Source organism: Bufo bufo, chromosome 1, assembly GCF_905171765.1.
Source record: "Bufo bufo chromosome 1, aBufBuf1.1, whole genome shotgun sequence".
Taxonomy (NCBI): Eukaryota; Metazoa; Chordata; class Amphibia; order Anura; family Bufonidae; genus Bufo; species Bufo bufo.
The window spans coordinates 455,351,226-455,363,347 of NC_053389.1; the positions used below are offsets into that span (position 1 = coordinate 455,351,226).

The 12,122-nt window shown below is 44.4% G+C and overlaps 1 long non-coding RNA gene across 1 annotated transcript; it reads left to right on the top strand.

Moving 5' to 3' along the window:
• The first annotated feature begins 10,505 nt into the window (after positions 1–10,505).
• LOC120979640 lies at positions 10,506–11,610 on the top strand. Its single transcript, XR_005774346.1, has 3 exons — positions 10,506–10,543; positions 11,427–11,428; positions 11,492–11,610. It is a non-coding gene; the product is annotated as an uncharacterized LOC120979640 (long non-coding RNA).
• The last annotated feature ends 512 nt before the right edge of the window (positions 11,611–12,122 follow it).

Here is a 12,122-nt window from a genome sequence, read left to right on the forward strand (position 1 = left end):
TGTGCTTCCTGTGCCCCCCCGTGTGACCTCCCTGTGCCTCTGTGTGAGCTCCCTGTGCCCCCCCCTGTATGTGCTTCCTGTGCCCCCCCCCCCCCCCGTGTGACCTCCCTGTGCCTCTGTGTGAGCTCCTTGTGTCCTGTGGGCTCCGTATGATTCCAGGGCACAACCAAACGGCATGCTCGTGTGGTGCTTTTGACGTGGCCACACTGCGTTCAATTACCACATGTCTGGGCCATAGACGGCTCTAGTTAAACTAATGAAGACGACATTGTTTAGGTGGTCTGCATTGTTAAGGGGGGGGGGTTAAAGTATAGATTAAGAACCTGATTCCAAATTAGCAGCGTCTTTTTTTTTTTTCAGTACTTGGGAAGAGCGGGCCAGGGCTGCTAATAAAGGAATCTGTAAAGCTATGTCACACATTGTGGCCGTATCACAGCCAGATCCTCCTTAACAGTGTCACCCACAGATTCCCCCATAACAGTGTGTCCTCCACAGATTCCTCCATAACAGTGTGTCCTCCACAGATTCCCCCATAACAGTGTGTCATCCACAGGTACCCAAAATCAGTGTCATCCATAGACCCCCCCCCCCATAACAATGTCATCCACAGATCCTGCATAACAGTGTGTCATCCACAGATCCTCCATAACAGTGTCATCCACAGGTGTCGCATTACAGTGTCATCTACATGTCCCCCATAACAGTGTGTCACCTACAGATCCCCACAACAGTGTTTCATCCACCTGTCCCCCATAACAGTGTGTCACCTACAGATCCCCACAACAGTGTGTCATCCACAGGTCCCCCATAACAGTGTGTCATCCACAGGTCCGCCATAAGTGTCATCCACAGGTCCCCATAACAGTGTGTCATTTACACGTTCCCCATAACAGTGTGTCATCCACAGGTCCCCCATAACAGTGTGTCATCCACAGGTCCCCCATAACAGTGACATCCACAGGTCCCCCATAACAGTGTGTCATCCACAGGTCCCCATAACAGTGTGTTATTTACACGTTCCCCATAACAGTGTGCATGCGCAGCATTATCTCCATTCACTGCTATGGAATTGCCAGTGATGAGCTATTATCACAGCACTCATGGCATAATGGAGGATAACCATGCATGCACATTGTGCTCTCCCTTCACTTCAGGGGCCCGGATGGGACAGCCCATTTTTTTCAGCTTGTGGTTTTATAAACTGCACCATGGAAAAACAGAAGTGCCCTGGCCATTCATAGCGGGGTCCATGTCCAGAATTCCTATTGAAAATGGGAAGGAATAAAAATCCACGCCAAAACTGCATCAAAAAGTGTTTTATAAAATTAGTCAGAAAAAAACACATCCAAAAAAAACCTGATGCGGATTCTGCATTAGGTTTATTTAAGCACAGAAAATACTCTGTGTGAACATACCCAAAGAGGCTGCAGGATCAGCAGTTCACAGTGAAAAGGCTAAAGAGAGATGATGTGGTATTCTACAATCAGCTGCTGTGGTTGCAACTGCTGTCCGTGCCTACAAAGTCCTGTCAAACTGCTAGTCCAAGATTTCAGGATTTGGGGCCCCACTTTCAGATTTGCCCAGGGCCACACTTTGTCTAAAACTGTCCCTGGATACGAGCAATGTGTATAATGTGATGGAAGAATGAATCAAGCCAACAAAGGAGACAATATGTATAATCACAATACATTAGTAAGTGCCTGGTATTATTCTACATGATAAATGCCATTTGCTGAAATAAGACAACCCCCAAGTAAGACAATTTTGGTGCTGGCATTTTCTTTTTATATATATATATCACAGAACTATCATTTTTATTTATTTTGTCAACATTGCCATATGAGGGCTTGTTTTTTGAAGGCCACGTATTTTTTTTTTTAATAGTAGCATTTAAAGTTCTGTATAATGCATTGAGAAACTTGTAGGATGGAATAGCAAAGAAATACATTTATTTTTGGCTTAGTTTTTGTGGCATTCACATTGCAGAAAAAATTACAAGTAAAAAAAGGTTGTTCACCGTTTATTAAGTGATTGCCTGTCCTCAGATTAGGCCATCAGATCAGCTGTTCGGCAATTGCACCAGCGCCTGAAGCAGACAGCTCTGTCCACTTTGTACAGTAGTGGACTGAGCTCATCACTGCAGCGCTTCTCCCATCGTGTGCCTACAACTTACCTGCAATTTGGCTGGGTCAGTGTGATTCTGGCAAAACCAAAGGTATCTTGTGCAACATTGCATCTAATGATTGTCAACAGGGTTGCAATGCAACATACAACAGGTTGTAATGGCCACAAAAAAACAAAACTGCAGTGTGAGTATAAAACAGCTCCCTTCCTGACCTCCATAGCACCGGCGGGGTCGCATAGCATTATATTTATTTATGATGTTATATAACCCTCAGGGCTCATGCACACAGCCGTTGCCCGGCCATGCCCGTATTGCAACCCGCAAACAGAATGGGTCTGCAATCTGCAACATGTTCTATTTTTTTGCGTGGGGACGGGTCTGGATCCATTTGCGGAATCCACACGGATGTTGCCCATGCATTGGAGGCCACAAATTGAGGTCCCTAATGCACGGAACAGCGGATCAATGGTCGTGTGCATGAACCCTTAGGCCTCTTTCACACGGGCGATTTTTCCGCGCGAGTGCAAAACATTGTAATGCGTTTTGCACTCGCGTGAGAAAAATCTGGCATGTTTGGTACCCAAACCCGAACTTCTTCACAGAAGTTCGGGCTTGGGTTAGGTGTTGTGTAGATGTTATTATTTTCCCTTATAACATGGTTATAAGGGAAAATAATAGCATTCTGAATACAGAATGCTTAGTTGGTGATCAATTGAGGGTTAAAAAAAAATTAACTCACCTTCTCCTCTTGTTCGCGTAGTTCCCGTTCTCTTCTTTACTTCTTTAATGATGAGCTGTGGGCTAAAGGACCTTTGGTGACATCAGATCACATGCTCCAATCACAAGGTACATCACCGTGTGCTGGACATGTTCTCCACGGACAGTACACGTCCCCATTCATTTTAAAGTGTGTATTCACACATGAGTGTTTTAGCACGGTCTGTGGGTCCATTCTTTTTTAGCACGGACGCATGCTCTATTTTGTTCACGGATCCATCACGCCCATTATAGTCTATGGGTCCGTGAAAACCACGGATGGCAACCATGTTTCATGGATCATTAGGAAGAGATACTTTGAAAATTATTTTTCAGCTGTTCAGTGTAAGTGAAACACAGATGACACACGTAGAGCAAAAAATGGACACACTGACCCAACCTGGACATCTTCACAGAGGCCTCACTGACCAGACATGGACATCTTCACAGAGGCATCACTGACCAGACATGGACATGTGAATGAGGCTTTAGGGTTACATAGCATCATAAATCAATATAATGCTATGCGACCCTGCCAGTGCTAGGGAGGTCAGGACGGGAGCTGTCGCACACTCACGCTGCGAGTCCGATGCGTGGAACTCGCTTGTCTGAAAGGGGCCTGAAGGAGTGAAATAAGAATCTTAATTCCACTGAACATAATATAAGAAGTGTGGAACCCAAAGTACTCAAGAAACAATATTGATTATTTAACAAAACAATAATTTTTCATTTCATCCCTTTTCCAGCGGCTGTGTGCAGCTTCTTCTTAAAGTTCCAGTTTGTTTGTGGGGAGGGAAGGCCTTCAGTACTATTGGAAGAATCTGTAAATCTCCTGGGTACTGCAGGAGCCTCCTAGCATCAACCAGTAAGCAGCTCTTTGTCATCAGACAGTGCTCCAGATGGTAACAAAAACGGTCGCCAATGTGACTAAAAAGCCGGAATTAGACTTACCGGTAATTCAGTTTCCACTAAATCACCACGATGGCCCACAAGGAGATTGACCCCTGACCTCTGTAGGGGCAGGAACAGAGAGAGGGTTTAAATCCCACCCTCCCACCACCAACACCAGTGTGTCAAAAATTACAGGGACATACAGTTGCAAGAAAAAGTATGTGAACCCTTTGGAATGATATGGATTTCTGCACAAATTGGTCATAAAATGTGATCTGATCTTCATCTAAGTCACAACAATAGACAATCACAGTCTGCTTAAACTAATAACACACAAAGAATTAAATGTTACCATGTTTTTATCATGAACACACCATGCAAACATTCACAGTGCAGGTGGAAAAAGTATGTGAACCCTTGGATTTAATAACTGGTTGAACCTCATTTGGCAGCAATAACTTCAACCAAACGTTTCCTGTAGTTGCAGATCAGACGTGCACAACGGTCAGGAGTAATTTTTGACCATTACTCTATACAGAACTGTTTCAGTTTAGCAATATTCTTGGGATGTCTGGTGTGAATCGCTTTCTTGAGGTCATGTCACAGCATCTCAATTGGGTTGAGGTCAGGACTCTGACTGGGTCACTCCAGAAGGCGTATTTTCTTCTGTTTAAGCCATTCTATTGCTGATTTATTTCTATGCTTTGGGTCGTTGTCCTGTTGACATACCCATCTTCTGTTGAGCTTCAGCTGGTGGACAGATGGCCTTAAGTTCTCCTGCAAAATGTCTTGGTAAACTTGGGAATTCATTTTTCCTTCGATGATAGCAATCCGTCCAGGCCCTGATGCAGCAAAGCAGCCCCAAACCATGATGCCCCCACCACCATACTTCACAGTTGGGATGAGGTTTTGATGTTGGTGTGCTGTGCCTCTTTTTCTCCACACATAGTGTTGTGTGTTTCTTCCCAACAACTCAACTTTGGTTTCACCTGTCCATAGAATATTTTACCAGTACTGCTGTGGAACATCCAGGTGCTCTTGTGAAAACTGTAAATGCGCAGCAATGTTTTTTTTGGACAGCAGTGGCTTCCTCTGTGGTATCCTCCCATGAAATCCATTCTTGTTTAGTGTTTTACGTATCGTAGATTCGCTAACAGGGATGTTAGCATATGCCAGAGACTTTTGTAAGTCTTTAGCTGACACTCTAGGATTCTTCTTCACCTCATTGAGCAGTCTGCTCTGTGCTCTTGCAGTCATCTTTACAGGATGGCCACTCCTAGGGAGAGTAGCAGCATTGCTGAATTTTCTCCCTTTATAGACAATTTGTCTTACCATGGACTGATGAACAGCAAGACTTTTGGAGATACTTTTATAACCCTTTCCAGCTTTATGCAAGTCAACAATTCTTAATCGTAGGTCTTCTGAGAGCTGCGAGGCATCAGTCACATCAGGCAATGCTTCTTGTATAAAGCAAACCCAGAATTGGTGTGTGTTTTTATATAGGGCAGGGCAGCTGTAACCAACACCTCCAATCTCATCTCGTTGATTGGACTCCAGTTGGCTGACACCTCACTCCAATTAGCTCTTGGAGATGTCATTAGTCTAGGGGTTCACATACTTTTTCCACCTGCACTGTGAATGTATACATGGTGTGTTCAATAAAAACATGGTAACATTTAATTATTTTTGATTATTAGTTTAAGCAGACTGTAATTGTCTATTGTTGTGACTTAGATGAAGATCAGATCACATTTTATGACCAATTTGTGCAGAAATCCATATCATTCCAAAGGGTTCACATACTTTTTCTTGCAACTGTAAATAAAGGTGGCGAAAAAAACTAATAAGTCAAGAGGATATTACTTCATAACCTCCAAGATCAAATTTTAGGGTAGGGAATATATGTGCCGTCGTGGTGATTTCGTGGAAGCTGAATTACCGGTAAGTCTAATTCCGGCTTTCCACCTCATCACCACGACGACCCACAAGGAGAAATAAAAAATTATAACCTGGGGGGGGGGGGGGACCGCCTGGAGGACTTTACGTCCAAAAGACAAGTCTGAACTACAAACCGGATTCCAAAAAAGTTGGGACACTATACAAATCGTGAATAAAAACTGAATGCAATGATGTGGAGGTGCCAACTTCTAATATTTTATTCAGAATAGAACATAAATCACGGAACAAAAGTTTAAACTGAGAAAATGTACCATTTTAAGGGAAAAATATGTTGAATCAGAATTTCATGGTGTCAACAAATCCCCAAAAAGTTGGGACAAGGCCATTTTCACCACTGTGTGGCATCTCCCCTTCTTCTTACAACACTCAACAGACATCTGGGGACCGAGGAGACCAGTTTCTCAAGTTTAGAAATAGGAATGCTCTCCCATTCTTGTCTAATACAGGCCTCTAACTGTTCAATCGTCTTGGGCCTTCTTTGTTGCACCTTCCTCTTTATGATGCGCCAAATGTTCTCTATAGGTGAAAGATCTGGACTGCAGACTGGCCATTTCAGTATCCGGCTCCTTCTCCTACGCAGCCATGATGTTGTGATTGATGCAGAATGTGGTCTGGCATTATCTTGTTGAAAAATGCAGGGTCTTCCCTGAAAGAGATGACGTCTGGATGGGAGCATATGTTGTTCTAAAACCTGAATATATTTTTCTGCATTGATGGTGCCTTTCCAGACATGCAAGCTGCCCATGCCACATGCACTCATGCAACCCCATACCATCAGAGATGCAGGCTTCTGAACTGAGCGTTGATAACAACTTGGGTTGTCCTTGTCCTCTTTGGTCCGGATGACATGGCGTCCCAGATTTCCAAAAAGAACTTCGAATCGTGACTCGTCTGACCACAGAACAGTCTTCCATTTTGCCACACTCCATTTTAAATGATCCCTGGCCCAGTGAAAACGCCTGAGCTTGTGGATCTTGCTTAGAAATGGCTTCTTCTTTGCACTGTACAGTTTCAGCTGGCAACGGCGGATGGCACGGTGGATTGTGTTCACTGACAATGGTTTCTGGAAGTATTCCTGAGCCCATTCTGTGATTTCCTTTACAGTAGCATTCCTGTTTGTGGTGCAGTGTCGTTTAAGGGCCCGGAGATCACGGGCATCCAGTATGGTTTTACGGCCTTGACCCTTACGCACAGAGATTGTTCCAGATTCTTTGAATCTTCGGATGATGTTATGCACAGTTGATGATGATAGATGCAAAGTCTTTGCAATTTTTCGCTGGGTAACACCTTTCTGATATTGCTCCACTATCTTTCTGCGCAACATTGTGGGAATTGGTGATCCTCTACCCATCTTGGCTTCTGAGAGACACTGCCACTCTGAGAAGCTCTTTTTATACCCAATCATGTTGCCAATTGACCTAATTAGTGTTAATTGGTCTTCCAGCTCTTCGTTATGCTCAAATTTACTTTTTCCAGCCTCTTATTGCTACTTGTCCCAACTTTTTGGGGATTTGTTGACACCGTGAAAATTTTAATCAACGTATTTTTCCTTTTAAAATGATACATTTACTCGGATTAAACGTTTGATCTGTCATCTACGTTCTATTACAAATAAAATATTGACATTTGCCATCTCAACATCATTGCATTCAGTTTTTATTCACAATTTGTTTAGTGTCCCAACTTTTTTGGAATCCGGTTTGTACTTGATAGGTCTAGTCTATAGTGATTCATAAAAGTGTGAATGCTAGACCATGTAGCAGCTTTACAGATGTCCTCTAGAGAAGCTCCAACCCTTTCGGCCTGGGAAGAAGACATGGCTCTAGTCGAGTGGGCTCTTAGGTTGGAGGGGCAAGGGAGGCCCTGAATCTCATAACAAAGAGAGATGGAGTCCTTAATCCATCGTGCTAGAGAGGACCTGGATGCCTTCAGACCCCTATTTTTACCTGAGAATAGGACTAGCAGGTTATCGGTTTTACAGAATTCTTTTGTAACCTCAAGGTACCGTAAAACTGAGCATCTACACTGCGTGCAGAATTATTAGGCAAATTAGTATTTTGACCACATCATCCTCTTTATGCATGTTGTCTTACTCCAAGCTGTATAGGCTCGAAAGCCTACTACCAATTAAGCATATTAGGTGATGTGCATCTCTGTAATGAGAAGGGGTGTGGTCTAATGACATCAACACCCTATATTAGGTGTGCATAATTATTAGGCAACTTCCTTTCCTTTGGCAAAATGGGTCAAAAGAAGGACTTGACAGGCTCAGAAAAGTCAAAAATAGTGAGATATCTTGCAGAGGGATGCAGCACTCTTAAAATTGCAAAGCTTCTGAAGCGTGATCATCGAACAATCAAGCGTTTCATTCAAAATAGTCAACAGGGTCGCAAGAAGCGTGTGGAAAAGCCAAGGCACAAAATAACTGCCCATGTACTGAGAAAAGTCAAGCGTGCAGCTGCCAAGATGCCACTTGCCACCAGTTTGGCCATATTTCAGAGTTGCAACATCACTGGAGAGCCCAAAAGCACAAGGTGTGCAATACTCAGAGACATGGCCAAGGTAAGAAAGGCTGAAAGACGACCACCACTGAACAAGACACACAAGCTGAAACGTCAAGACTGGGCCAAGAAATATCTCAAGACTGATTTTTCTAAGGTTTTATGGACTGATGAAATGAGAGTGAGTCTTGATGGGCCAGATGGATGGGCCCGTGGCTGGATTGGTAAAGGGCAGAGAGCTCCAGTCCGACTCAGACGCCAGCAAGGTGGAGGTGGAGTACTGGTTTGGGCTGGTATCATCAAAGATGAGCTTGTGGGGCCTTTTCGGGTTGAGGATGGAGTCAAGCTCAACTCCCAGTCCTACTGCCAGTTTCTGGAAGATACCTTCTTCAAGCAGTGGTACAGGAAGAAGTCTGCATCCTTCAAGAAAAACATGATTTTCATGCAGGACAATGCTCCATCACACGCGTCCAAGTACTCCACAGCGTGGCTGGCAAGAAAGGGTATAAAAGAAGAAAATCTAATGACATGGCCTCCTTGTTCACCTGATCTGAACCCCATTGAGAACCTGTGGTCCATCATCAAATGTGAGATTTACAAGGAGGGAAAACAGTACACCTCTCTGAACAGTGTCTGGGAGGCTGTGGTTGCTGCTGCACGCAATGTTGATGGTGAACAGATCAAAACACTGACAGAATCCATGGATGGCAGGCTTTTGAGTGTCCTTGCAAAGAAAGGTGGCTATATTGGTCACTGATTTGTTTTTGTTTTGTTTTTGAATGTCAGAAATGTATATTTGTGAATGTTGAGGTGTTATATTGGTTTCACTGGTAAAAATAAATAATTGAAATGGGTATATATTTGTTTTTTGTTAAGTTGCCTAATAATTATGCACAGTAATAGTCACCTGCACACACAGATATCCCCCTAAAATAGCTAAAACTAAAAACAAACTAAAAACTACTTAAAATATTCAGCTTTGATATTAATGAGTTTTTTGGGTTCATTGAGAACATGGTTGTTGTTCAATAATAAAATGAATCCTCAAAAATACAACTTGCCTAATAATTCTGCACTCCCTGTAACGTCTAATGAATGAAAACTAGATTCTCTACTGTTAGAGGGATTGCTATAAAAGGAAGGCAAAATTATCTCCTGGTTCCGGTGGAAATCAGATACCATTTTAGGGAGAAAACCAGGATCTAGTCTGAGAATGATTCTATCATCGGTAATACGGAGATATGGTTCTTGTATGGATAAGGCTTGTATTTTGCCCAGCCTCCTTGCGGATGTGATAGCAATAAGGAAAGTGTTTTTCAGAGATAGGTGTTTAATGGAACAATCTGACAGACGCCGAAGGGGGCGAGTGTCAGGCCTGTGAGCACCACATTTAGGTCCCAAGTAGGGATCCGGGACTTTAGAGAAGGAAGGAGCCGAGAAGCTGCTTTCATAAATCTTCTAATTCACCGATGGTTGGCTAGATCTTGATCAAAGAAACAAGCTAGGGCTGAGCTCTGTACCTTCAAGGTGGAAGGTCTAAGACCTAGCTCAAGACCTTGCTGGAGGAACTCTAGGATTTTTTGAAAGTTAGGAGGTACCAGAGTTCGGGGCGGGGTTACCGATCCAGGAGCAAAACCTCTTCCAAATTTTCAGATAGATCGAATAGGTGACTTTCTTTCTGCTTGCCTTAAGGGTAGATATTACTAGATCGGAAAGACCTTGTGATTTTAGCATCTGGACCTCAGGATCCAGGCTGATAATTTTAGGAACTTCGAGTTGTGGTGCAGGATTGGTCCCTGATGAAGCAGATCCCTCCTGAATGGGAGAGGCCACGGGTTCTCTACCGATAGTTTCTTTAGGGAAGGGAACCAACTTCTCTTCGGCCAATAAGGGGCTATTAGTATTAGAGTTGTATCTTCTTGGTTGAGCTTCTGGATTATTTTGGGAAGTAGGGGCAGAGGTGGAAATGCGTAACAGAGGTTCCAATTTACCGTATCGTGAGCGCGTCCAGCGCCCAGGGATTGCCCCGTGGATCTAGGGAGCAGAACCTTAGTACCTTCGCGTTCTTCTTTGAGGCGAACAGATCTATTTGAGGGGTGCCCCATCATTCTATCAGCATCTGAAACACGTCCTGGTTCAGTGACCATTCAGTGTGGTCTATTAGCTGTCGACTGAGGTAGTCTGCCTCTACGTTTAGTGCTCCTTTTAGGTGAATCACGGAGATGGATCTTACGTGGGACTCCGCCCAATTGAAGATCTTCTCTGACATTAACATCAGCTTCCCTGATCTTGTCCCTCCTTGGTGAGAAAGGTACGTGTGGCGAAACCAACCTCGCCACTGGGTTTCGGAGGGGCCTGGCTACCAGCCTCTTGCCTCAGGATTATGGCCCATACTAACTTTAAAGGAGAAGACAGACCGGCCGCACAGCTTAAATCTGTCTTTGGAATTGTATTTTATGTGAGGGTACCCAGATAGCTAATTTTATTGTATTTGTGTAGTCTGAGTGCCATTCACCTAATAATATGCACTCAGACTTGAGCTATCTGGGGATATGTTAAATGTCTGTGTTTACTGTAAGGGTTGTGACATTACATGTTTAAATGGTGATTTCTGTCCTGTTGTCCCCACATGTGTATTGGCAATTTCCCTTTGTCTTGAGAGATAATTTAATTAAATTACTCCTGGGGTGTCTCCAGGGCAGAGAGGAGGAAACCATGATGCATTGTGGGGATGTATTGTGTCTGTGTATCCTGAATTGCTGCATATCTGTCCTGTGTCACAGTCTTCCTTCTGGTCCCCTAGGGGCGTGTCCACCAGATGGGGACCTGCATAAATACGGGCGGGTAGCCCTCAATAAAGAGTGCCTGTTTTATCCTTCATCATGTTGAGGCTGGTGTTTGGGTAACTGATCAACACTGGGGGATTGCTATACGCTGAAGATTTGCTATACTCCCCTGGCTTTACTACTAGCTCTTGTAAGAGCTGTTCCTGCTCTCTGGTTTTAGGAGAGGTTCACCCACTGGAGCCTGGAGCCTTGTCGTAGGTCCAGGGTGGGTAGGAGACGGTGAGACCTCAACCAAGCTTCGGCGGTTCGTGGGGTCTGCAGTGCGTACAGTGTCAAGTGGAGTGCTTGGAGTCCTCGGAAAGCACTAGGAGCATACGGAGCAACGGAGGTACCCGGTCGGGGTGCCAGGAGTCCTCGGAAAGCACTAGGAGCAACGGAGGTACTCGGTCGGGGTGCCAGGAGATCCGTTACAGTACGCTACTGCTGTCGTGTTGTCGGAAAGGACCTTCACATGTAGGCCCTCGAGTAGATCTTCTGCTGCTTTTAACATTTCCCAAACCGCTTTCAGCTCTCCGAAGTTGGAGGATTGAGAACGAGTTGTTGGCGACCAGGAACCCTGAAAATAATGATCTCCCACTTTCGCTCCCCATCCTTTTTTGCTTGCGTCTGTTAGGACTTGAATGTAAGGAGTTTTCTCCCAAGGAACTCCTAAGGAGAGGTTGTTTGCGCTCGCCCACCAGTCTAGGGAGGCCTTTACTGTTGGAGGGATGAACACTTTGTGATTTAAGGAGGTCTGCTGTCTGTTCCAGACCTTTAGGATCCAAGCCTGGAGGGTTCGGAAGTGCGACTGGCTCCAGGGAACAGAAGGTATGCAAGACGAGAGGAGCCCAGAAGGCTCATGGCTTCTCTTATGGGGCAAGACCTCCTGCCCTGAAACCGTCAGATCTTTAATTGAAGGTTCCCGATCTTGTCCGATGGGAGGAATGTATGTTGAACCCGGGAATTTAGAACGACCCCCAGAAACTGGATTGTACTGGATGGTAGTAAATTAGATTTTTTCAGGTTTACTAACCATCCTAGAGCCTGAATGAGTGTCACAGCCAG